This window comes from Dendrobates tinctorius, unplaced genomic scaffold (assembly GCF_039654945.1).
Source record: "Dendrobates tinctorius isolate UK_male_01 unplaced genomic scaffold, ASM3965494v1 ptg000058l, whole genome shotgun sequence".
Taxonomy (NCBI): domain Eukaryota; kingdom Metazoa; phylum Chordata; class Amphibia; order Anura; family Dendrobatidae; genus Dendrobates; species Dendrobates tinctorius.
Genome location: NW_027361726.1, coordinates 25,660,406 through 25,688,014, shown reverse-complemented (window position 1 = coordinate 25,688,014; position 27,609 = coordinate 25,660,406).

The following is a 27,609-nucleotide window of genomic DNA, read 5'->3' as shown; positions in this document are numbered from 1 at the left end:
CTGGAGTATAATACAGGATGTAACTCAGGATCAATAATGTAATGTATGTACACAGTGACTGCACCAGCAGAATAGTGAGTGCAGCTCTGGAGTATAATACAGGATGTGACTCAGGATCAGTAATGTATGTACAGGGTGACTGCACCAGCAGAATAGTGAGTGCAGCTCTGGAGTATATTACAGGATGTAACTCAGGATCAGTACAGGATAAGTAATGTAATGTATGTACACAGTGACTGCACCAGCAGAATAGTGAGTGCAGCTCTGGAGTATAATACAGGATGTAACTCAGGATCAGTAATATAATGTATGTACTCAGTGACTGCACCAGCAGAATAGTGAGTGCAGCTCTGGAGTATAACACAAGATGTAACTCAGGATCAATAATGTAATGTATGTACACAGTGACTGCACCAGCAGAATAGTGAGTGCAGCTCTGGAGTATAATACAGGATGTAACTCAGGATCAGTAATGTATGTACACAGTGACTGCACAAGCAGAATAGTGAGTGCAGCTCTGGGGTATAATACAGGATGTAACTCATGATCAATAATGTAATGTATGTACACAGTGAGTGCACCAGCAGAATAGTGAGTGCAGCTCTGGAGTATAACACAGGATGTAACTCAGGATCAATAATGTAATGTATGTACACAGTGAGTGCACCAGCAGAATAGTGAGTGCAGCTCTGGAGTATAACACAGGATGTAACTCAGGATCAATAATGTAATGTATGTACACAGTGAGTGCACCAGCAGAATAGTGAGTGCAGCTCTGGAGTATAACACAGGATGTAACTCAGGATCAATAATGTAATGTATGTACACAGTGAGTGCACCAGCAGAATAGTGAGTGCAGCTCTGGAGTATAACACAGGATGTAACTCAGGATCAATAATGTAATGTATGTACACAGTGAGTGCACCAGCAGAATAGTGAGTGCAGCTCTGGAGTATAATACAGGATGTAACTCAGGATCAATAATGTAATGTATGTACACAGTGACTGCACCAGCAGAATAGTGAGTGCAGCTCTGGAGTATAATACAGGATGTAACTCAGGATCAATAATGTAATGTATGTACACAGTGACTGCACCAGCAGAATAGTGAGTGCAGCTCTGGAGTATAATACAGGATGTGACTCAGGATCAGTAATGTATGTACAGGGTGACTGCACCAGCAGAATAGTGAGTGCAGCTCTGGAGTATAATACAGGAAGTAACTCAGGATCAATAATGTAATGTATGTACACAGTGACTGCACCAGCAGAATAGTGAGTGCAGCTCTGGAGTATAATACAGGATGTGACTCAGGATCAGTAATGTATGTACAGGGTGACTGCACCAGCAGAATAGTGAGTGCAGCTCTGGAGTATATTACAGGATGTAACTCAGGATCAGTACAGGATAAGTAATGTAATGTATGTACACAGTGACTGCACCAGCAGAATAGTGAGTGCAGCTCTGGAGTATAATCCAGTATGTAACGCCATACTGGCTATCAATATGAGTTGGCTACAAGTCAGAAATTTACATAAACTTTCCATCTACCTGCACTTATTTATAACCGTCATCAATTCTGTAAGAGTCCCCCAAAATCTGTCATGACCTTGTGAATTTTTCATCCATCTAAAGGGTTATAGCCCCCATCTCTAGGTTGATATTTTTCAGCATTGTTCAGATATTCATCATTTGTATGGTAAATAGGTCACTTTATCATTTCTTCCACTTCTGTGCCAGGATTTGTTCAATACTGAAATGAGCAAAATAATTTGGCAAGTTTTGAAAGTCTCCAGATTTCAGTGAGTTGCTGCCAGACAAGCTTCTCCATGATTCCCGGAGCTGAAGAATAGTTGGGATTCCATAACAATAAATAAGCAGAATGCTGTGATTCATCCGATCGGCTCCGGTCACAATAATCCCTTACTACTCCCAGTGGCCATGTTCTGTCCTGTCCAGAAACACTATGACAACAAAGCCTTGTAATGAGCATTGCTCAAATATTGAAGGGGGAAAAGCCAAGGTTTGATTGCCCAATTTTCAATGCTGTCCAGAAGATTGCTCAACAGGGTCATTCATGTGGGGTCGTCAATGAGGAGTCATCTTTGAGGGATCTTCCGTAATGGGTTGTTTCTATGGGGGTCGTCTATGTGGGGTCATCAAAGAGGAGTCATCTTTGAGGAATCATCCATAATGAGTTGGTTTTATGGTGGTCATCCATGTGGGATCATCAATAAGGAGTCATCTTTCAGGGATCATCCATAATGGGTTGTTTCTATGGGGTTCGTCCATGTGGAGTCATCAATGAGTCATCTTTGTAAGATCTTTCATACTGACTGTATAAGTTAATTCGTCCATGTTGTGTCTTCATGTTGGGTCATCCATGTGGGGTCATCCCTAAGGAGTCATCTTTGAGGGATCATCCATAATGGGTTGTTTCTATGGTGATCATCCATGTGGGATCATCAATGAGGAGTCATTTTTGAGGTATCATCCAAAATGAGTCATCTTTGAGGGATCATCCACAATGTGTTGTTTCTACGGGGGTCGTCCATGTGGGTGTCATGATCCATGCTGGGATTGTTGGGATTCCATAACAATAATCCATGCTGGATCATGACAGTTGACAGGGATAGTTGGGATTCCATAACAATAATCCATGCTGGATCATGACAGATAAAAAGCACTAGTAACCTTTTTTTTCCCTTAAGCTGTGTGCTTAATGATAGTTTTGCCCCCGGTGGCTATTAGGGTCATTGCACTGTGGTGTTTTCAGTTCTAGTTTTGCCCCCGGTGGCCGTTAGGGTCATTGCACTGGATGTTTTCTTTGCTTTGCCGTTTGCTCCCGGTGGTCAGTGGGGTTATAACAGCTTTTTGCCCCTGATCATTTGACCATCCCCTTTTCCTATATAGGGTCACATGGTCTATGAGCAGGTGTTGGTGATATTGCTCTTTTCCAACCAAGTCTGGTGGAGAAAGGAAATACAGAGAAGAGTTCCTGGCACCTCAGAGGAGCTCTGATGTATAGCTTCTGGTGGAAGCTGAACTCAGGTGTCGAGTTTCAGGGGAAAGCTGCATTCTGGTGGTGGACTCTGTTGCTGGGAGCAATAGCAACAGAGCAAAGCTAAGTGGTGTTTCCCTGTTTGTATTTTTCCCTGGTGTGTATTAGTAAAGCGGTGGGGCCAGTGCTTGCACCACCCAGCTCCCTAGCAAGGGATAGGTGTAGGGTGTGCTAGGGTGACAGGTATCCTGATGGGCGCCCGGTGCGGAACCGGCCTAGGGAACGTTAGGAGTGTGAGGGACACTGACTCAGAGGAGTGCAGGAGGTTTCCACGTCCCCGTTCCCTATCTCAGGGCCCACCGTTGTAACTGTTTCCCCTTCCCCCGAGTCTTGTTGTCTTAGTTACCGGCCTGCGGGTCTTGTCACAAAGGACGGGTCCACGTGGGGTTATCCATGTGAAGTTGTGGGGCCTTCTATCTCAGGTTGTACATGTGGGGGATATCCTTGTTGAGTTGTTTATATGGAATCATTTATGTGGGGTAATTGTTTTAGTGTCATGCTTAAGGAGTCTTTCATGTGGGACCATTAATTTGGGGTCATTCAGGAGGTGTCGACTATGTGCAGTTGGCCATCTGAAGGCAAATTATGGTGTCCAATCGAACCCTCTATAAAATGATGTGGGGGCAGCGGTAAAGCTTTGTAAGCCCCTCACACTTTTCTAAGTCTTCCCCAGAGAGCTTGCATGACGCAGCCCTGACTCCCAATGACTCCTGTTTTTAGGGCATTTGGGAAGAGTGTCCTCCTGATTGGCCCATTGGGGCTTTTAGAGGGGATAACTGTGCCCACGCCAATGTTGCATGCATTTCTCATCCTGCAGCAAGTGAGGACTGGACCCTTGTAACCGTCAATGTTTTTATCCTTATTAAGAACATATTTAAATACGTCCTTTATAATTGTGTCGATGTCATTTTCGCCGCGCACTCGGCGTGAAAGCACTAGGAAAAAAAATTGATTGCAAAGATAAAAAAAAAAAATACAAAAGACCCAACAATTGTATCCAGTAACGGCGGAGCGTAATGGGCTCTTTTACAAGGACATTTGTTTTATCTAATAAAAGTCAGAGTTTTAAGAGAAGCCATTAAAAATAATGCTAGCTCAGTTAAAGAGCAGGGAGATTGTTGCTCTGGTTGGCGGCGACGGCGCGGCGGTTCGTTACACAGCACAAAGACACAAATGCCAATTAACAATGGATGCTCTGACGAGCCGCGGCAAATCTCACAGATTCGAACCCTTCATCCGCAGACACAACACTTACAGACAGGACAAGAGACAGAAATGGCTTAGGCAATATTGTGTCTCTCTCAAGAGAAAAACATTCCCATCTTGATGAAAAGAATGAACAACAAGCAGAAAAGCAAAAATTGTAACCACGATGAGATATAATGTCTTACTGCTGCCCTGACCTCATGCCACCTCCTCCTACTAATGAGAGGATACAATAAGAGCAGCACATGGCAACAATGTCACGGGTATACGTATCTGTACTGCTCGCTATATTCCTGCTACTTTGTATATGCAGCTTCTGTACAAAGTAATACTTTTCCATGGTAACAGCAAACACATCCTGTGCCATCTGATGGTGCCCTCGTAGATTACTGTATCTTTCTAGACATGGGTTTGGTAGATTTGAAGGAAATGTGACTGCAGGATCAGACTACTTTGGGTTTGTTTGTAGTCTGTTACCATAGAAACATATAGGCTTGTATAGAAGCTGTAAGCACAAAATGATATGAAATGTTTAACAGTCACCACCTTATTGCATCAGACATTGGGTCACTCTTGTGTTTGAGATCCTACGATCGTAAAACCCTCACTAGAATGGGACTGAACTTCAATACCAATCGCAGAGACATGAGGCGCTCTTCTGGTGAAGGCCCGAGGTACAGGAGTAATACTCACAATCACACAATGATAACCTCTGCTAAAGATTGACACAAAATGTCCTAAACACAGGCAGAGTCCCCAAGGTTAGCACTCAGTGACAGAATGACGATGTTTCGAGGTGTGAGCACTTCAATAAATACATTTTACACTGTCCTGGGGAACATCATTAATATATCCGGTATATAAAGCCTTAATCCCCTGCATATATGATAGGTGGACAATCCCTTTAAGACGATGCCTGCATCTTTGTGACACCTTGATGCCTCACACACAGGTCATTGATACATAGTAACACCTTACTGTGTACTCCTCAGTGACACCGGATTCCTTGTATCACAGTCATTGATACTTTGCAACTTTCACTTTCTTCTTGTCTTTTTTTACCATCTTTAGAAAATGTGTCAAGAAGTCTTCGGTTGTGAACTTTCAAAGGGCAAAAATTTTTGATTTTGCGACAAAAATATTCTGGAATAGAAGTGTCTGAACTTCTGATGCTGCGATTTTGCCTTTTTATCTGCGGTTTAAATTTATCTTAGTCGGTTTTAAAGAGAAACAAATTCTAATTAGACGCAACTAAGTAGATAGATCTGCAGATAAATTAATTAGGGAGATAAAAAGTACTGCCGTTCTATTCCACGGTAATTAGACGGCCGCTAATCTGAGGAATAAGCGATCTGAGAGTCCTGCGCCCCTGCAGAGGCAGCAAAACCTTTCACCAGCAGACCTCCAGACTCTGAGCCAAGTACCAGCTCCACCAGCTTTTGGAAGTGCATTGAGCAGCAGGGTGGTGTGCTGGTAAAAGGGAAAAAAAAACTTTTAAATCTTCTGCCTGAGCGAGTGTGAACGAGCTGAGTGTGACCTGAGCGTAAGTGCGAACTGTGGTAAGTGTGTGACTTGTGTTTCAGTGAAGAGGTATTTGGAAAACCTATAACAAATACCTGTGTGAGTTGCTGAATTGTAGGTTGCTGAGTGCTTTCTACCTGTTCAATTTTTGGGGGACTTGGGGGCTTGTTTAACCTATTTTTCTTTCTACAGGGATAATCTCTTATTTTACTATCTGTGTTTTTAAGGGTTAACTATATTGCATTTAAATCTTGAGGTGTAGCTATATTCACAAGGGGTTAATTAAGGGTGGGAGTTCATAATTAAGGGTTTATAAGGGGCAGCTGGTTGGGGCTCAATTCCTTTGGAAGTGCATTGAGCAGCAGGGTGGTGTGCTGATAAAAGGGGAAAAAAAACTCTTTTCAATCTTCTGCCTGAGCGAGTGTGAACGAGCTGAGTGTGACCTGAGCGTAAGTGCGAACTGTGGTAAGTGTGTGACTTGTGATTCAGTGACTTTGGATTCAGGGAGTTTCCAAGGGAGGAATTACTGAATTGCTGTTATATTTTATTAATACTTTTTATTTATTTTTTGCTTATCTTTTTGTCTGGTGCAATCCCCATTAGGATGTGCTCCACTATTGCCAATGCCATCCAGTGCATGTCTTGCCGCATGTATGAAATCCTTGAACAGCCGGTCGAGGGTGCATATTGCTGTGCGAGATGTGAGCACGTTGTGCATTTGGAAGCCCAGATACTGGATCTAAATGTGCAGCTGGCAACACTGAGATCCATAGACAAAATGGAAAGGAGTCTTCTGCTCACTGAGCAGACGCTCAATGGGATAGATGAGGGGGGGATGCTAGGTTGGAGCTGCAAGACAATGAAGCAGCTAGCTGGGTGACAGTTAGTAGGCGGGGTAGAGAGAAGAGCACCAGGGAGGCTAGTCCTGATCTGGCACACCCCAATAAGTTTGCTAAGTTGGCAGATGAGGGGAGTGTTAGTGCAGGAGTAGCACTGCTGCAGCAAGGCATGTCCTCTGAAAGCCGGAGGAGTGTCTGCTCCAGTAAGGGGTAAATAGGAGAGCAGGGCAGGCCAGACAGGTTCTGGTAGTGGGGGACTCAATTATTAGGGGAACAGATAGGGCAATCTGTCACAAAGACAGGGATCGTCGGACGGTGTGCTGCCTACCTGGCGCTCGAGTCCGACACATCGCTGATCGAGTTGACAGATTACTGGGAGGGGCTGGTGAGGATCCATAGTGCACATTGGCACAAATGACAAAGAGGTAGGTGGAAGGTCCTTAAAGATGATTTCAGGGAATTAGGCTGTAAGCTTAAAGCAAGGACCTCCAAGGTGGTATTTTCGGAAATACTTCCTGTACCACGTGCCACGCCAGAGAGGCAACGGGAGATTAGGGAGGTTAATAAGTGGCTCAGGAATTGGTGTAGGAAGGAGGGGTTTGGGTTCCTGCAGAACTGGGCCGACTTCTCAGTTGGCTACAGGTTCTACGCTAGGGAAGGGCTGCACCTCAATGAGGAGGGTGCAGCTGTGCTGGGGGAGAAAATGGCTAGAAGGTTGGAAGAGTGTTTAAACTAGGGACGGGGGGAGGGTATTCCTTTTATTGAAGGGGAAGACAGTGCAGATAGAGACCTGGGCACAAATAATGAAATTGGGGGAGGGGGTGGCATGGGGGGTGGGGTTAGAACAGTTAATAATTTAAGAAAGAATAGAGGTACAGAGAGATACATAAAGTGCATGTATACTAATGCCAGAAGCCTCCCCAACAAAATGGAGGAATTGGAGTTAATGTTGTTGGAACTTAATTATGACATGGTGGGGATATCTGAGACATGGCTGGACGAGAGCCTTGACTGGGCGGTTAATTTACAGGGCTATAGTCTGTTCAGAAATGACCGAACAAATAAGCGAGGGGGAGGCGTGTGTTTATATGTAAAATCATCCTTAAAACCCATCCTGCATGATAATATATATGAATCTAATGAAAATGTAGAGTCCCTGTGGGTAGAAAGAAGGGGAGGGGGGAAAAATAATAAATTATTGATAGGGGTTTGTTATAAGTCTTCAAAAATAATGGAAGCAACAGAGAATATCCTCATAAAGCAAATAGATGAAGCAGCGACTCAAGGAGAAGTCATTGTTATGGGGGACTTCAACTACCCTGAAATACATTGGGGAACCGAAACCTGCAGTTCCAGCAAAGGTAATAGGTTTTTGACAACTATGAGAGACAATTACCTTTCACAACTGGTTCAGGACCCAACAAGAGGGGGGGCACTGCTAGACCTAATATTAACCAACAGGCCAGACCGCATATCAAATGTAAGGGTAGAGGGTCACTTGGGTAATAGTGATCACAAATTAATAAGTTTTCATGTATCCTTTAATAAGATGTGTAGTAGAGGGGTTACAAGGACACTAAACTTCAGGAAGGCAAATTTCCAACGGATGAGAGATGATCTTGGTGCAATTAACTGGGACGATATCCTGAGACATAAAAATACACAAAGAAAATGGGAGACGTTTATTAGCATCCTGAATAGGGCCTGTGCACAATATATACCGTATGGGAATAAACATGCGAGAAATAGGAAGAAACCACTATGGCTAAATAGAGCTGTAAGGGGAGCAATAAGTGACAAAAAGAAAGCATTTAGAGAATTAAAGCAAGTAGGTAGTGATGAGGTATTACATAAATACAGAAGATTAAATAAATTCTGTAAAAAGCAAATCAAAACGGCAAAGATTGAGACAGAGATACTCATTGCCAGACAAAGTAAAAATAATCCCAAAATATTATTTAACTACATAAATAGTAAGAAGCTAAAAAATGATAGTGTTGGCCCCCTTAAAAATAGTCTGGGTGAAATGGTGGATGAGGATGAGAAAAAAGCCAATATGCTAAATCACTTTTTTTCCAACGGTATTTACACAAGAAAATCCCATGACGGATAACATGATCAGGGATAAAAATTCTCCATTAAATGTCACCTGCCCAGCAGGAAGTACGGCGGCGTCTAAAAATCACTAAAATTGACAAGTCCCCAGGCCCGGATGGGATACACCCCCGAGTACTGCAGGAATTAAGCACAGTCATAGATAGACCATTATTTTTAATCTTTAAAGATTCCATAATAACAGGGTCTGTACCACAGGACTGACGTATAGCAAATGTGGTGCCAATATTCAAAAAGGGGACAAAAACTGAACTTGGAAATTATAGGCCAGTAAGTTTAACCTCAACTGTGTGTAAAATCCTGGAGGGTTTTCTAAGAGATACTATACTGGAGTATCTGGAGAAGAATAACCTCATGACCCAATATCAACATGGGTTTACAAGGGACCGTTCCTGTCAGACTAATCTGATAAGCTTTTATGAAGAGGTAAGTTCAGGACTGGACCAAGGGAATGCAGTGGACGTGGCTTACATGGACTTTTCATAAGCTTTTGATACAGTGCCACACAAAAGGTTGATACATAAAATGAGAACAATGGGGATAGGGGAAAATATGTGTAGGTGGGTTAAGAGTTGGCTCAGGGATAGGAAACAAAGGGTGGTTATTAATGGAGCACACTCGGACTGGGTCATGGACTGGGTCACGGTTAGCAGTGGGGTACCACAGGGGTCAGTTTTGGGCCCGCTTCTTTTTAACATATTTATTAATGACCTTGTAGGGGGCATAGAGAGTAGAATTTCAATATTTGCAGATGATACTAAACTCTGCAGGGTAATCAATACAGAGGAGGACAATTTTATATTACAGGAGGATTTATGTAAGCTAGAAGCTTGGGCTGATAAATGGCAAATGAGCTTTAATGGGGATAAATGTAACGTCATGCACTTGAGCAGAACGAACAAGATGTATAATTATGTGCTTATTTGTGAAACACTGGGCAAAACTGTCACTGAAAAAGACCTGGGTGTATGGGTGGACGACAAACTCACATTTAGTGGCCAGTGTCAGGCAGCTGCTGCAAAGGCAAATAAAATAATAGGATGCATTAAAAGTGGCATAGATGCTCATGAGGAGAACATAATTTTACCTCTATATAAGTCACTAGTGCGACCACACTTAGAATACAGTGTACAGTTGTGGTCTCCGGTGTATAAGAAAGACATACTGTTTGCCACATGAGGTTTTTTTTGCCTTCCTCTGGATCAACATGTTAGGGCAAGTTAGGATAGGATATGGGTTGAACTAGATGGACTTAAAGTCTTCCTTCAACCTTAATAACTATGTTACATTAGCACCAGGAGGCTCAGGATGAATACCCCTATGGACAAAATACTAGAGAGGGGAAAGCTTCACAGCATAGAGAGGGTAAACTATAGGGCAAGAATACAACATAGAGGCACCGGAATAGGGGGTCGGCCAGCGGGGAAGTGACCTGTGCGGTGTCACAACCATATATAACGGCATAGTTCTGGTAATAAGTTTAGTATAAAGCTGCTGTTTAGGCGCTGTATGGTAGTATAGGAGTACTGTATTGCAGTATTATATGAGCATTGCAGGGTGGTAATATTTTGTTTCTGGTTGTTTTATTTATCATTTTTATATGGTATTATTTGGGTCCTATAGTGAGTTAATATTTTGGTACAACATGGGGGTATTATTTGAGCACGATATGGGGCCTATTTTATGCTCTATATGGGGTCTTATTATGGCAAGGTATGGGGTATTATTTGTGCTCTATATGGAGCATTATAGCACAATATGGGGCCTTATTTGTGCTCTATATGTTGTCTTACTATGGCAAGGTATGGGGTCTAATTTGTGCTCTATATGGGGTCTTGTTATGGCAAGGTATGGGGTCTTATTCTTGCTCTATATGGGGCATCGTTATGGCACAGTATGGGGCCTTATCTGTGCTCTATATGGGGCATTATGGCACAATATGGGGCCTTATTTGTGCTCTATATGTTGTCTTATGGTAAGGTATGGGGTCTTATTTGTGCTTTATATGGGGCATTGTGGCACGGTATAGGGTCTTGTTTGTGGCCTATATGGGGCCTTATTATGGCACGGTATGGGTTCTTATTTGAGCTTTATATGGGTCTCATGGCACAGTACGGGGTCTTATTTGTGCTCCATAAGGGGTCTTGTTATGGCACGGTATGAGGCCTTATTTGTGCTCTATATGGGGCCTCATTATGGCAAGATATGGGGTGTTATTTGTGCTCTGTATGGGGCCTTGTTATGGCATGGAATGGGCTCTTATTTGCGCTCTATATGGGGCATCATTATGGCACAGTATGGTGCCTTATTTGTGCTCTATATGGGGCCTTATTATGGCCCGGTATGGGGTCTTATTTGAGCTCCATATGGGATCTTATGGCACGGTATAGGGTCTTATTTGAGTTCTATATGGGGCATCGTTATGGCACGGTATGGGGCCTTATTTGGGCACTGTATGGCGCTGTTTATATTGCCGTGTGCTGCTACTTGCCACTGTGCAGTAGATATTTTTCAGTCCGAGTTGTCATCTCTATATACAGCCATCTGACAGTGATATTTGCTCATTGGATTGCTCTATTATATAAGTATGACGCTGAAGCTGCCGGATCCTCCAATACATGCTGCATCTTCTGTATGAACAGATCCCGCCATCTCCCGGGAATAATCGTCTCTGCTCTTGGCCTTTGTATGTAGATTCCACGGTCGGAGTGGCGTCGATGAGTGTGTGACGAGGTGCCGCTCTCCACCCCGGATCTTTAGAGCCTCTCCTCTAATTGTCCAGACATGATAAGGACACATCCTTGCCGGCGCTCCATGAAAGACAATCAGCCTAAGATGTCATTAAGCCATGGACGGTGACATTGTGTCCTCGTCGAGAATACACCGCCTTCCAGTCCTATTATCGCAGAGCACATTAGCGCTGTCATCGCCGTAACTGATGATCCTCCAGATCCATCTCTACAATCACACACTTGTCTCTTTGTTCATGGCAATGTCAGGCAAGCCATCATATCCGGAGAGAGCCGCCGCCATGGAGGCCAATTAGTGCGGCCTGAAGACAAACTGGGAAATTAACACATTAAAAGACAATTTGCCATTGAGAGAAATTTCTAGAATCATTATTTAAAGGAAAATAAGGAAGCTGCATGAGCGGAGCTGAGGTCCCAGCGGCCACAGTGGAGTCAGGTCATGGCAGACACGGTGAGATTAGGTTACAGCGTCCACGGTGGAGTCAGGTCACGGCGGCCATGCTGGACAAGCAGAGATCTTAGAAATGGTGAGGGATTGAAGCACAGAGGTCCAGACAATAGTTACTAAACATTTATAAGATTCCCACAGGAGTATGTCGGAGCCAGTGAATGGAAGACCTGATGCGTCCGATTCAGTTGAAACGACCATGTACCCGACATAAAGCTGCGACACAAAGGGAAACAGACTGGAGTAAATAACGAGACATGAAGAGTGACTCCCCCCTCCAAGGTACTCGGTGCAGACCCCGTGATGATGGAGTCACCAGAAAGTGAGGACTCCGCCGGGGACAGTAAGGAATCAGTGGAATAATGATCCTTGTGTAAGGTTCGGCCAGGCCGATGACACCTGGGCATTAGTGTCCTGGCCTCCCCTCACAGAAAATGATGTTCACTAGTCAGCATACCTGTGTCTTTAGGTCCGTCTCCTTCAGGATATTCCCTATGTCACAGGTGACTCTCTCCAGGCGAATTTGCATTAACTGAGACACAGTTCATTTCAACTTCAACAGGAGCATCTTTACTGGGTTCATTACACAGCACATCCAAAGTCTTTGCAGCTTTTACAACAGGCTTCACAAAAGAATGTTCCTTTTCTTTCCCTACGCTACTCTCGTGATCACAAGGTGCGGGCCCGGGTCGGCCCATCCCTGATGATTCCTCAGCATCCTCTCTGCACAGCTCGGCTACGGATATGTATCCATTGGTCTGTTTTGCCCCAGACGCAAGATCATTATTTCCCGGAGTCAGAAGCCACTGGGAGAGCGACCTGCTCTTCTGTGCTGTTCCTTGCACTTGCACCACATGCTTTCTGTCCAAAATCACTGCATCTGTAGGTTCCTTCAGGCGTTTCGCCCTGGCCCTGAGTGTGTCTGCCCATGCGAAGAGTTGCCACATACTGGAACCACTATTGGCCCCCCAACTTTATCAGCCTGCTGCTGTGGTGTCCTGATTCTGTGGATGACTGGGCTTTACTCCTTCAACGTTGCATGGCTGCTGTGGTGTCCGGGGCCTATAGCCCTTGTGAACGGTTCAGGTGTCCCTCACCCTCTGGCTTAACCTAACACCTACACTGGCTTATCAAACAGCAGCCCCCCCACTATTAACCATAAACTTACACTATCTAAGAACTGTGGGCACTAAAATGCCCCCCATCTAGTGGCCAAAAGAAGGCACTACACTCTCCCTATTTTAACATGAATAACATACTATGATATGTACAGTTTACAGGAAATGGCAATACACGTAATAGTGTAGCAGTACCATTACTGATAAGTGGTAATACATATTATGTAGCAGTACCACAATATATGAACAAATACACATCAACTTATATTACACTAGAGCGTATGATACCAGGACCACCTAAGGAGAAAAGGTAAAGCAGCAACATTATTCGATCCCCTTACACATGCACCACTTGAAATCAGTCTGGGAAGGGTTGGGTATAGGATCTGCTGCATAGTGGAAGGATAGATGGGCGGAATGATGGACGGATGAAACAAGGGACACACGACAGGCTGAGTGACTGCCCGTCCATCTGGCAAACGGCAGTACACCTCAGGTTGCGGATACTGTAAAAACTGAGAGAAGAAAGCCGTCGGTTCGCCTTAGAACACAAAGGACATCAGGCAGCACAGTGGTGTCACTTCCTACATGTGGACATGTAGACAGCAGAGATGATGAAGAGGCACTGTTACCATAACACATAGGGGACACTATTACTATGGAGAGGCACAGAAGGGGCACCACCATTAAGTAGCGGCACAGAGAGGGTGCTTTTACTATGAAGAGGCACAGAAGGGCCATCACTACTGATAGAGGCACAGAGACGGTGCTGTTACTAAGGAGAGGCACAGAGAGGTCACTATTACTATGGAGAAGCAGAGAGAGGGGGCACTATTACTATAGAGAGGCACAGAGAAGTCAATATTACTGTGGAGAGGCAGAGAGGGGGCACTATTAGGCATAGAGAAAGAGGTCACTATTACTATGGAGAGACACAGAAGGCACTATTACTATGAAGAGGCACAGAGAGGGCACTATTACTATGGAGATACATAAAGAGGGCACTATTACTATGGAAATGCACAGAAAGGGGGGTCTATTATAATGTAGAGGCACAGAGAGAGCACTATATCTATGGAGAGGGAGAGTCTTGCTAGGAAAAAGCACTATTGCTATAAAAAGGCATATAGGGGCACTATTATTAGGAAAAAGCACTATTGCTATAAAAAGGCACAGAGAGGGTGTGGTGCCCCTGATGGTCCAGTCGCCACAGAGGTACTGCACCTCACCCAGAGGTGTGGTATCCCATTCTCAGGTGAGGAGGGAGCACCACCCAGGACTCTAACACCTGCACCCAACATACATTACTGAATTAGGGTACCCTGGACATACCCTGCAGGAGGATGGTCTCATTCCTGGCTGGGTAGTAAAGGGTGTTGGGAGGTAGGTGGAGCTGGTAGGAAGTGAGCAGGAGAAGGCAGAACATCAGAAGGAAGTGAAGGTGGAGAGACGTGTTGTGAAGTAGTGATGGGCAGTACGGCTCTTTTTGGTGATCCGGCTCTCATGGCTCCACTCACCAAAAGGATCCGGCTCTTTTTGGATCCTAAATGGATCCCTATTGGATACCTGTTCAGGTGTCCAAAACCCTGCCCACCTACTTCAGAAACCACGCCTACTTCCTAAGAACCAATTAAATTGATGAGTGGGTGCAGTTTTGTTCGGGTGGGCGGAGTTACGTCTGCTGAACACCAGAATTTTTACACCCAGTGAGAGCCATTCAGGGATTTTAGTGACTCTCACTGGGGTGCCGGCTCCCATCGTTCACAGCAGGGAGCCGATTCTTTGTGTTGGATCATTCCAGTCACCACAGAGGTACTGCACCTCACCCAGAGGTGTGGTACCCCATTCTCTGGTGAGGAGGGACCACCACCCAGGACTCTAACACCTGCACCCAACACACTTTACAGAAGCAGGGTGCCCTGGACATACCCTGTGGGAGGATGGTCTCATCCCTGGCTGGGTAGTAAAGGGTGTTGGGAGGTAGGTGGAGCTGGTAGGAAGTGAGCGGGAGAAGGCAGAATGTCAGGAGGAAGTGAAAGTGAAGAGACGTGTTGTGAAGTAGTGATGGGCAGTCCGGCTCTTTTTGGTGATCCGGCTCTCATGGCTCCACTCACCAAAAGGATCCGGCTCTTTTTGGATCCTAAATGGATCCCTATTGAATACCTGTTCAGGCGTCCGAAACCCTGCCCACCTACTTCAGAAACTCCGCCCATCTAATATATAAAGCTCAATGTGGGTGTGTATGTATGTGTATGTCCGGGATTGGCATCCGCTCCGTCGCAGCTACAGTCACAAAATTTGGCACAGTCACACGTCTGGACCCCGAGAGTGTCCTAGGCTATGTTGTGAGGCGAAATTTTAACGCCGCACGTTCCAATTCACCAAACAATTTTGCCCCTATCTACATAATGGGGAAAAATTGTGTGTGTATCATGCCCCGCCCCTCATTATGATGTCATAATGGTTGAAATGGCGACGCTGATGTCATCATAGGTTGCAAGCCCCGCCGCTCATTATAATGTCATAATGGTTGACTATGGGATGGAGGATGTGTGATGGGTATATGGGCACTGGACTATGGGATGGAGGACATGTATGACGGGTGTATGGGCACGGGACTATGGGATGGCGAATATGTATGATGGGTATATGGGCACAGGACTATGGGATGGAGGATATGTATGATTGGTATATGGGCATGGGACTATGAGATGAAGGATGTGTGATGGGTATATGGGCACAGGACTATGGGATGGCGAATATGTATGATGGGTATATGGGCATGGAACTATGGGATGGAGGATGTGTGATGGGTATATGGGCATGGGACTATGGGATGGAGGATATGTATGATGGGTGTGTGGGTACGGGTCTATGGGATCGTGGATATGTATGATGGGTAAATGGGCACGGGACTATGGGATGGAGGATAATTATAATTTGTTACAACTAACCACAGTTAGTTACTATGCCCGGGCAGCGCTGGGCTCTTCAGTTAGTTTCCTATAAACCAAATAAATTGATGAGTGGTTGGAGTTTTGTTCGGGTGTGCGGAGTTACATCTGCTGAACACCGGAATTTTACGCCCAGTGAGAGCCATTCAGAGATTTTAGTGACTCTCACTGGGGTGCCGGTTCCCATCGTTCACAGCAGGGAGCCGACTCTATGTCAGATCGTTCCAGTTGCCACAGAGGTACTGCACCTCACCCAGAGGTGTGGTACCCCATTCTCAGGTGAGGAGGGAGCACCACCCAGGACTCTAACACCTGCACCCAACACACACTACAGAAGCAGGGCACCCTGGACGTACCCTGCGGGAGGATGGTCTCATCCACTGGGACACTGACTGTAAGGTGTTGGGCAGGAGAGGTGGTGAGCCAACAGTGAGACAACCAGGAAAGGGTACACACTGAAAGGAGTCCTGGAAAGGTGTATCCTGATCTACCTGGAAGTTTGCTGGACCACAGGCCCGAAGGACACAGAACACGGCTGGAGACAGTAATCTGCAGAACTGTGAGTAAAGCTTTGGAAACTGCACCCAGCTGTGTCCTCTGGTCATTCCTGCCTCACCCACCAACTCTGCTACATCTATCATCATCAAATACAACATCTTTTCTATCACACCTGCCCTGGGACAAAGCTCTGCCTGTGGAGAGATGTACCAACTCTGCTGCATTTACCATCAGTCCCAGAGGATCTGCTCTGCAGCGCTGGTCACCTCTGACCAGAAACCACTGGTGGCGTCACGAACACTTTATTATAAACTTTATCCCTTGTAAATATCCCCATTTATTGGACACCCAGGGCCACGGACCAGGTCACAGCTGCCGTGAAACATCCCCTTTAAATACGGGCCCGGTACCGAGTATTCCCACTGCTCTGGTGGGCGATCCAGGGGTACTATTACTAGGGAAAGGCACAGAGGGGGCACTACTACTATGAAAAATCTCCGATGGGGCACTATTGATATGAAGAGGCACAGAAGGGAGGCACTGTCACTGTGAAGAGGCACATGAGGACCAGCATTACTATGTTGTGGAAGATCGGCTCACTCAGATGCACACAGAGGTAGACACATGAATGTTGTCTCTTTAAATAATTCATGGGTTTATTATATATATGCGGTATAAGCCACAGTGAAGTAAAAATAATCAAGGACCTTAGGGCAAAACAAGAAAACAAAACAACATAGTATATCACAGTCCATACATCTGCGGGGATCCGCCTGCCCAGGAGAAAAACAGCATACAAAGGTTCAGCTTTCCTTAACAGGACATCTAGCACTAGAGTTCCATTCTCCAGACACCGAACACTGAATGCGTCTGGTGGCTGACTATTTAAGCCCTAGACGATACCCTGGGATGGAGATAACGTGGACATCCACCTCCAACCCGCTCTATGGTTGTCCACAAAAACCCAGTCCTTAAAATTGCCAATTAACCTGTTGTGAGTTCATTTTCCCCTTCATTACTGAGGCCCGAGGAACTCCCTCTTCTGGTAGAGAAAGGTAGTGAGCCTGATTGTCAAACACCTGAGGTTGATGATGATGACTGGCTGAGTGGAGTTACGGACTGGATATAAGGCTGCCGACGCCCTTCTGCCCTGCGGGTGATTTCTCTGTGGGATCCTTGGAGACCAGTCTGAATTCCTGCTCCTCCAAAGCTAAGTTTGCTGCTCGGCCTTTTGCTTTTGTGCTTTGACTTTGCTTTTGCTTTGTTTTTCTGGATTTCTGCCATTCCCTGCTGGGGTGTGCTGAATTCATTTAGCTCTGTCTTCTGAAAATACCTGAGTGCTGATTCAGTTTTTGAAGCCTAGCTGCTTCAGGGCCTTTTTCATATCAGCTGGTTGGTTTATGTCTTTGATAGGGTTTTGGAAGATTGCAGACAGCAGCCTTCCTGTCCTTTCCTATCTAGGTAGTTTTGGGGCCCCGTCTTTGCTCAGTCTATCTTTCTGTCTGTGTTAGTATTTTCATCTTGCTTCACCGTCATTATATGTTGGGGGCTGCCTATTGCTTTGGGGTCTGCTCTGGGGCAGTTTAGATTTCCCCTTTCTTTCTTTAGGCCTATGTATTTCTCCGGCTGTGATCGAGGGGTCTAGGGCATCGTAGGAACCCCCCACGGCTACTGCTAGTTGTGTTGATAGGTTCAGGGGTCTGCAATCTGATAGTTGCCAACTTCTCTGGTTTTCTGGACTTAGCTTGTATTTCTGCTTTTGCCTCCTACGGTGACTCATTCATAACAGAATCACCCGCCATACCGCAGATTCTAGGGTACTCAATAGCAGGAAAGAATTGTAAAAAAAAAAAAAAAAAGTGTATATTTTTCCCTCTATATCTCTGAGGCCATAGGGGGAATTTTTTTTTCTATCAATGGAGATAATGAGAACAGCAATAGAACAACAAGGTTTACCCGTACAGGCCTCCAAACAAATGCACTATCAGGGTGCAGTGGACCCATATAAAGATGGCAACACAGGTGCAAAAATACCAATCAAGCAACTGCTCCAGCCTACCAATACATGGAGGGGGCAATTGCCTGGTATGTTGATGCACAAAAACAACTTGTATGCGGCGCTGTTCACACTAAGGCCATGCACAGCGTCCAGGCCAGCCTAGTACCAACACCCTTCTATTAGTTCAGGCGGGTTGCCCAGCGCTAACAAATGCATGCCGTGTGGAAAACAGACACCGCAGTTTACAAGACCAAATGGGCCCAACTGCACCCTGAATAAAAAGTGCAAAAAACACATTTTAAAAATATTTTTTTAAAAATGTGGAGTATTAGTTAATATTTTGGCCAAAATACGTGAGCCCGTAACCTACGTCAAAGATCTCCACGCTTACGGGTACCTAACACTAAATAATAATACAGCACAGTACAAAAAGAGGACTTGAAAAACCTCCAATAATGAGAACAGCAATAGAACAACAAGGTTTACCCGTACAGGCCTCCAAACAAATGCACTATCAGGGTGCAGTGGACCCATATAAAGATGGCAACACAGGTGCAAAAATACCAATCAAGCAACTGCTCCAGCCTACCAATACATGGAGGGGGCGATTGCCTGGTATGTTGATGCACAAAAACAACTTGTATGCGGCGCTGTTCACACTAAGGCCATGCACAGCGTCCAGGCCAGCCTAGTACCAACACCCCTTCTATTAGTTCAGGCGGGCTGCCCAGCGCTAACAAATGCATGCCGTGTGGAAAACAGACACCGCAGTTTACAAGACCAAATGGGCCCAACTGCACCCTGAATAAAAAGTGCAAAAAACACATTTTAAAAATATTGGTAGGCTGGAGCAGTTGCTTGATTGGTAGTTTTGCACCTGTGTTGCCATCTTTATATGGGTCCACTGCACCCTGATAGTGCATTTGTTTGGAGGCCTGTACGGGTAAACCTTGTTGTTCTATTGCTGTTCTCATTATTGGAGGTTTTTCAAGTCCTCTTTTTGTACTGTGCTGTATTATCAATGGAGATAAAGCAATTGTCTGATCGTGTGGAGCAGCTTGCTGCGGAAGTGCGGGGAATTTCCGCCTACCTTGCTCATTCACATGCTGCTGAACCAAAGATTCCTACACCTGATGTATTTTTTGGAGATCGGTCTAAATTTTTGAATTTCAAAAATAATTGTAAATTATTTTTTGCCTTGAAGCCTAACTCGTCAGGGAGCTCCGCGCAGCAGGTTAAAATTGTCATCTCTTTGCTGCGTGGCGATCCCCAGGATTGGGCGTTTTCTTTGAAACCAGATGATCCTATTCTGACTAATGTGAACGCAGTCTTTCAAGCTTTGGGGCTGATGTATGACGAACCTAATGCCATTGATCAGGCTGAAAATACCCTGGTGGCATTGAGCCAGGGTCGTGATTCTGCAGAATTGTATTGTCAAAAATTCCGAAAGTGGGCAGTACTTACTACCTGGAATGATAATGCCTTGGCTGCTCTCTTTCGGAAGGGGTTGTCAGAAGCCGTAAAAGATACTATGGTGGGATTTCCTGTTCCCTCTGGTCTTGACGATTCTATGTCATTAGCCATTCAGGTTGATCGGCGTTTGCGCGAACTCAAAGCTGCACGAGAGGTGTTGCCACCTGTTGAACAAATGTCTGAACCTATGCAATGTGATAGAGTTTTTTCCAGAGAGCAGCGTCAGGAGTTCAGAAGGCGTAATAAGTTGTGTTTTTTCTGTGGAGATGCCTCGCATATTATTTCTGTCTGTCCCAAACGAGAGAAACGCTTTGCACACACGTTTTCTGTTGGGGGTGTTCAACCTAAGTTTCTTCTGGCTATTACTCTGATCTGCTCCCTGTCCACATTTTCCGCCAAGGCTTTTGTGGATTCGGGAGCAGCCCTAAACCTAATGGACTTGGATTTTGCTAAACGTTGTGGATTTCCGATGACACCTCTGCAGACGCCTATCCCTTTGAGGGGAATTGATGCTACTCCTTTGGCTAAAAATAAACCCCAGTTTTGGACCCAGGTGGTAATGCGGGTCACCCCAGACCATCAAGAAAATTGCAGATTTCTGGTGTTGCATAATCTGCATGATACTATTGTTCTGGGGTTTCCCTGGTTACAGATTCATAATCCAGTTTTGGATTGGAAATCTGTGTCTGTGGTGAGTTGGGGTTGTCGGTGTTCCTTTAGTGAGGCTCCGGTGTTTTCCACCTCTCCTCAGTCGCATGATGTTCCTGATTATTTGGCGGACTTTTATGATGTATTTAGTGAGAATGAGTCTGCGTCTCTGCCTCCTCATAGGAGTTATGACTGTGCAATTGAACGGAGCCCGGGGTGTAAATTTCCCAAGGGTCGGCTCTTCAATTTATCTGTACCTGAGCACGAGGCTATGCGATCCTATATTAAGGAGGCGTTGGAGAAGGGTCATATTAGACCATCCTCGTCACCCTTAGGTGCCGGTTTTTTTTTTGTAGCCAAAAAGGATGGATCATTAAGACCTTGTATTGATTATCGTGCCCTCAACAAAATTACTGTTAAATATCAGTATCCGTTACCCCTGATTTCTGATCTATTCTCCAGAGTTAAAGGTGCTTGCTGGTTTACCAAGCTTGACCTCAGGGGGGCGTATAATCTTATTCGCATTAAGCATGGGGATGAATGGAAGACGGCGTTTAATACTCCGGAGGGACATTTTGAGTACCTGGTGATGCCTTTTGGGCTCACTAATGCCCCTTCTGTCTTCCAGTGCTTCATGAACGATATTTTCCGAGATTTTGTCGATAAATTTTTGATTATCTATCTGGATGATATTTTGATCTTCTCCAAGGATTGGGATTCTCATGTGGAACATATTCGGACTGTGTTCCGGATCTTGAGGGAGAATTCCCTGTATGTCAAGGGATCTAAATGCCTTTTTGGAGTACAGAGGATTTCTTTTTTGGGATTTATTTTGTCCCCGTCAACTATTGAAATGGACCCGGCCAAGGTATAGGCCATTCACGATTGGGTTCAGCCCACTTCTTTGAAGGCCCTCCAGAAGTTTTTGGGTTTTGCTAATTTTTATCGGAAATTTATAGCAAAATTTTCTAGTATTGCCAAGCCATTGACTGATTTGACTAAAAAGGGTGCTGATGTGTTAAATTGGTCTCCGGAGGCTGTTTCTTCCTTTCAGGAGCTGAAGCGAAGATTCACCTCCGCCCCGGTTTTGCGGCAACCTGATGTCTCATTTCCATTCCAGGTAGAGGTGGATGCTTTTGAGATTGGTGCAGGAGCTGTTTTGTCCCAAAAGGATCCTGTAACATCTAAAATGAATCCCTGTGCTTTCTTTTCCCGAAAGTTCTCTCCATCTGAACGTAACTATGATGTGGGGAATAGGGAACTGTTGGCCATGAAATGGGCATTTGAGGAGTGGAGACATTGGTTGGAGGGAGCTAAGCATCAAGTCGTGGTCCTCACTGACCACAAAAATTTGATTTACCTAGAGTCGGCTAAGCGCTTGAACCCTAGACAGGCTAGGTGGGCCTTGTTTTTTACACGTTTTGATTTTGTGGTTTCTCTTCTTCCTGGAACAAAGAATGTCAAGGCAGACGCCCTCTCTAGGAGCTTCCTTGCTGATTCTCCTGTGGTGACCAAGCCTGCTACCATCTTAGGCGAAGGGGTAGTTCTTTCTGCCATCTCGCCCGATTTGAGACGTGCTCTGGAAGAGTTCCAGGAGGACAAACCTGAGTGTTGTCCCAGTGGAAAGTTGTATGTTCCTGACCAGTGGAAGAAGAGAGTGATGTCTGAAGTTCATTGCTCTGCTTTGGCTGGTCATCCAGGTATTTTTGGTACTAGAGATCTGGTGAGTCGGTTTTTTTGGTGGCCCTCCTTGTCTCGTGATGTCAGGAATTTTGTGCAGTCCTGTGGGACGTGCTCCCTGTCTAAATCGTGTTCTTGCTCTAGTGGGTTGTTGATGCCTTTGCCTGTCCCCAAGAGGCCATGGACCCATATTTCAATGGATTTCATCTCTGATATGCCTGTCTCTCAGAGGATGACTGTTATTTGGGTGATTTGTGATAGGTTCTCTAAGATGGTTCATCTTGTACCACTCCCTAAATTGCCGTCTTCCTCTGAGTTGGTGTCCCTGTTTTTACAACAGGTGGTTCGTTTGCACGGGATTCCTGAGAACATTGTATCTGACAGAGGAGTCCAGTTTGTGTCTAGATTTTGGAGAACTTTCTGTTCCAGGCTGGGAATTCAGTTGTCCTTCTCCTCTGCTTTTCACCCTCAGACCAATGGGCAGAAAGAGAGAACAAACCAGACCTTGGAGTCATATTTGAGATGTTTTATTTCTGCTCATCAGGATGATTGGGTTTCATTTTTGCCCTTGGCCGAATTTGCTTTGAATAATAGAGCTAGTTCTGCCACTTTGTTGTCACCTTTTTTTTGTAACTTTGGGTTTCATCCTCGATTTTCTTCAGGGCAGGTGGAGCCCTCTGCCTGCCCAGGTGTTGACACTGTGGTGGAGAGAATGCACCAGATCTGGGACCAAGTGGTGGATAAGTTATCTCTCTCCCAGGAGAAGGCCCAGCGGTTTTCCAACCGACATAGGACCATTGGTCCCCAGTTTAAGGTTGGTGATATGGTGTGGTTATCATCAAAAAATATTGCTATGAAGGTGGCTTCTCATAAGTTTAAGCCTAGATTTATTGGACCTTACAAGATTGTGGAGATTATTAATCCGGTCTCTTTTCGTTTGGCTCTTCCGGTCACATTTAAAATCCATAATGTGTTCCATAAATCTTTGTTGAAGAGGTTTGTTGAACTTGTTGTTACAGGGGTGGCACCTCCAGACCCTGTATTGGTTGAAGGTAACATGGAGTATGAGGTAGAGAAAGTACTGGATTCCCATCTGGCTAGACGGAGACTCCAGTATTTGGTTAAGTGGAAGGGTTATGGTCAGGAGGATAATTCCTGGGTCTCTGCCTCTGATATTCATGCCAAACGATTGGTGCGTGCCTTTCATCGGGCTCACCCTTATCGCCCTGGTGGCGTAGTTGAGGGTTCGGTGACCCCTCCTCAAGGGGGAGGTACTGTTGTGAGTTCATTTTCCCCTTCATTACTGAGGCCCGAGGAACGCCCTCTTCTGGTAGAGAAAGGTAGTGAGCCTGATTGTCAAACACCTGAGGCTGATGATGACTGGCTGAGTGGAGTTACGGACTGGATATAAGGCTGCCGACGCCCTTCTGCCCTGCGGGTGATTTCTCTGTGGGATCCTTGGAGACCAGTCTGAATTCCTGCTCCCCCAAAGCTAAGTTTGCTGCTCGGCCTTTTGCTTTTGTGCTTTGACTTTGTTTTTGCTTTGTTTTTCTGGATGTCTGCCATTCCCTGCTGGGGTGTGCTGAATTCATTTAGCTCTGTCTTCTGAAAATACCTGAGTGCTGATTCAGTTTTTGAAGCCTAGCTGCTTCAGGGCCTTTTTCATATCAGCTGGTTGGCTTATGTCTGTGATAGGGTTTGGGCAGATTGCAGACAGCAGCCTTCCTGTCCATTCCTATCTAGGTAGTTTTGGGGCCCCGTCTTTGCTCAGTCTATCTTTCTGTCTGTGTTAGTATTTTCATCTTGCTTCACCGTTATTATATGTTGGGGGCTGCCTATTGCTTTGGGGTCTGCTCTGGGGCAGTTTAGATTTCCCCTTTCTTTCTTTAGGCCTATGTATTTCTCCAGCTGTGATCGAGGGGTCTAGGGCATCGTAGGAACCCCACACGGCTACTGCTAGTTGTGTTGATAGGTTCAGGGGTCTGCAATCTGATAGTTGCCAACTTCTCTGGTTTTCTGGACTTAGCTTGTATTTCTGCTTTTGCCTCCTACGGTGACTCATTCATAACATTAACCCCTCTCAACCCATAATATGCTGGAGGAAACTTCTGGGTTCAAATCACTGAAGCTAATAGCCTCCGTGAAATATATCTCCCCTCCAGCACTTTGCAAGTGACTGTCACATATCTTCCCTCCTGCCCTAAGCCGGAGGTTTTGGCACCTTCCCTGGCTAAACAGGGATTTCTGGACAGGGCATCTATATTACCATTTAGCTTCCTGGGCCTGTGCTCCACATTTAAACTAAAGTCCTGGAGCATTAGAAACAACCTAGTCACCGGGGCATTCTTCCCCTTTTTATCCTCATCCATCTCAGGGGCAAATGATCTGACACTAGCCTAAACTTCCGGTCTAACAGTATCTCAGTGTGTCAATTGCCCATTTGATGGCCAAGCATTCTTTTTCAACAATGGCATAGTTCTTTTCACAGGAGAGATTCCTACTTAGGTATAGGACTGGATGTCCATCTATTTCCTGTGACAACACAGCTCCCAAACTGACCTCAGAGGCATCCGTCTGGACCACAAACTCCTTAATGAAGTCAGGGGTGACTAAGACTGGCTGTTTGCATAGTATGAGCGTCATCTCCAGGAATGCCATCTTCGCTTCAGAGGACCATTTGACCATCAACGTCTTTATGCCCTTGAGAAGATCAGTCAGGGGGTGGCCATCATGGTGAAATTCATGATAAATCATCAATAGCGTCCCACAATTACCAGAAACGCCCTATCCTGCTTTTTGGAGACCAGTTGCCACCACTTTGGGATTGCCTCTACCTTATCTATCTGAGGCTTTATTTCGCCCCTCACAATGATGAAGCCCTAGTATTTTGCCTCTTCTTTCCTAAGGGTGCACTTCTTTGGGTTTATGGTAAACGCTGCATTCCTCATTACATCTAGTACTGCCTGGACCTTCTGCAGGTGACTTCCCCAATCTGGGCTGAAGATCACAATGTCATCCAAATAAGCAATACCAGTCCCGTCCATCCTTCTCGACCTTCTTATGCATATAATTCAGGGTCTTGTTGAACGTTTCCACGAGGTTGTCCGTTTGCGGATGGTACACAGATGTCCTGAGTTGGGTAATCTGAAGAGCCTTACATAATTCTCTCATTACTATGGATATGAATGGCATTCCTTGGCGCTTCAGAATTTCTCTTGGCAGGCCCATCCAGGAGAAAACATGAACTAGCTCCTAGCTGAGGAGTTCCTCAGTGGTACCCCTCCAGGTACCTTGTATAGTTTATACCCACAAAGATGTATTGGTGGCCTCTGGCGGACTTAACTAGGGGCCCTTCGAGCTCCATGGCAATCCGGTCAAATGGGACCTCTATAATGGTTAACGGAACTAGAGGACTGCGGAAGTGGGATACATGAGCTGTTAACTGACATGTAGGACAGGATCGGCAATAATTAACAATCTTCCAGTTGTCACGGATGCCAGGGTGTCAGTCATGGCGAGGGGCTTTAACTCTTCCACACCCTGACGCTCCGCTAGTGTAAAATCAGAATGTCCATTTTGTTATGTACTGTGTTAGTGGTTTCACCCACCTGAGGGCCAGCGTTCTCAGAAGACAGGGTTCCTTTTCTTCTCACGCACACACAAGTATTGTCAGAGTCTCTGTTCATTTTTTGCAAAACTTTACTTAATTCATTCAAACTTGCAGCAGTCCAGTATCTTTCACATGACACAGAAACTTCCTTCTCTAGACTCTCCCTAATACTGTCTTGTGGCAGAAGATCTGGTTCCCAGGTACCCAGTACCACAGCTGACTGAGATGAAGGTCCCGCTTCTTCTAGGGGCTCCCGTTCCTCTTCCATTCAGAAACGTTTCGGGAGTTGCCCAAAAGCCTCGCCATTTGTTCCCTCAGGCTGCCCAGTCCCACTTGTTTCCTGTCGACAGTTTCCATCTTTTCTGTAACCCGAGCCTTCATTTCCCTATGTCTCCCCCTCTGGCACTGCTTCTGTTCACTTCATTCTTTACCTCACAACTCCCCACAACTCTTTCTAGAACAATCCAGTCACCTCAGAACTAACTCCTACCACTAGCTAGCTTCCTGTTGGGTTAAACATTTAACTATTACTACTCTGGCTAAAACCAGTTAACTATCTTATCTCTACATCCTTGCCTCTATAGTGCCCCCACTGCACTATACTTCACATAACCTCAGACTATGCTCATTACTAGGCCTTCCCTATGTTGCTAACTGTCACTACCTTAAATAATAAAATAATGGGATGCATTAAAAGAGGCATAGATGCTCATGAGGAGAACATAATTTTACCTCTATATAAGTCACTAGTGGGACCACACTTAGAATACTATGTACAGTTCTGGTCTCCGGTGTATAAGAAAGACATAGCGGAACTGGAGCGGGTGCAGAGAAGAGCGACCAAGGTTATTAGGGAACTAGGGGGTCTACAATACCAAGACAGGTTATTACACCTGGGGTTATTTAGTTTGGAAAATCGAAGGCTTAGGGGTGATCTTATTACAATGTATAAATATATGCGGGGGACAATACCAAGACCTTTCTAATGATCTTTTTACTCTTAGACCTGTGACGGGGACAAGGAGGCATCCTCTACGTCTGGAGGAAAGAAGGTTTAAGCATACTCACAGACGTGGATTCTTTACTGTAAGAGCAGTGAGACTATGGAACTCTCTGCCATATGATGTTGTAATGAGTGATTCCCTACTAAAATTTAAGAAGGGACTGGATGCCTTTCTTCGAAAGTATAACATTACAGGGTATATACACTAGTTTCCTTAATATTGCGTTGATCCAGGGAGCTAGTCTGATTGCAGAATGTGGAGTCGGGAAGGAATTTTTTTCACCAATGTGAAGCTTACTGTTTGCCACATGGGGTTTTTTTGCCTTCCTCTGGATCAACATGTTAGGGCACTTTAGAATAGGATATGGGTTGAACTAGATGGACTTAAAGTCTCCCTTCAACCTTAACAACTATGATACTATGTTACTATGTTACCTTAGTCCCAAACACAATACAGGTATATAAACATTACATCACATGTAAACGCATACTATAAATGGCTAACAGATAAGCACATTAGTAAATCATCCAAAGCGTACCTGGTTTGATCGAGCAGATATGCATCGAGGTGCAGGGGCGAAATCAGCTACCTGCACACCCTCTACACAGTGACACCCAGGCCAGTAGAACCTTTGAAGGACCCACTCTTGGGTTTTGTCTACAACAAGATGCCCACCCAAGACATG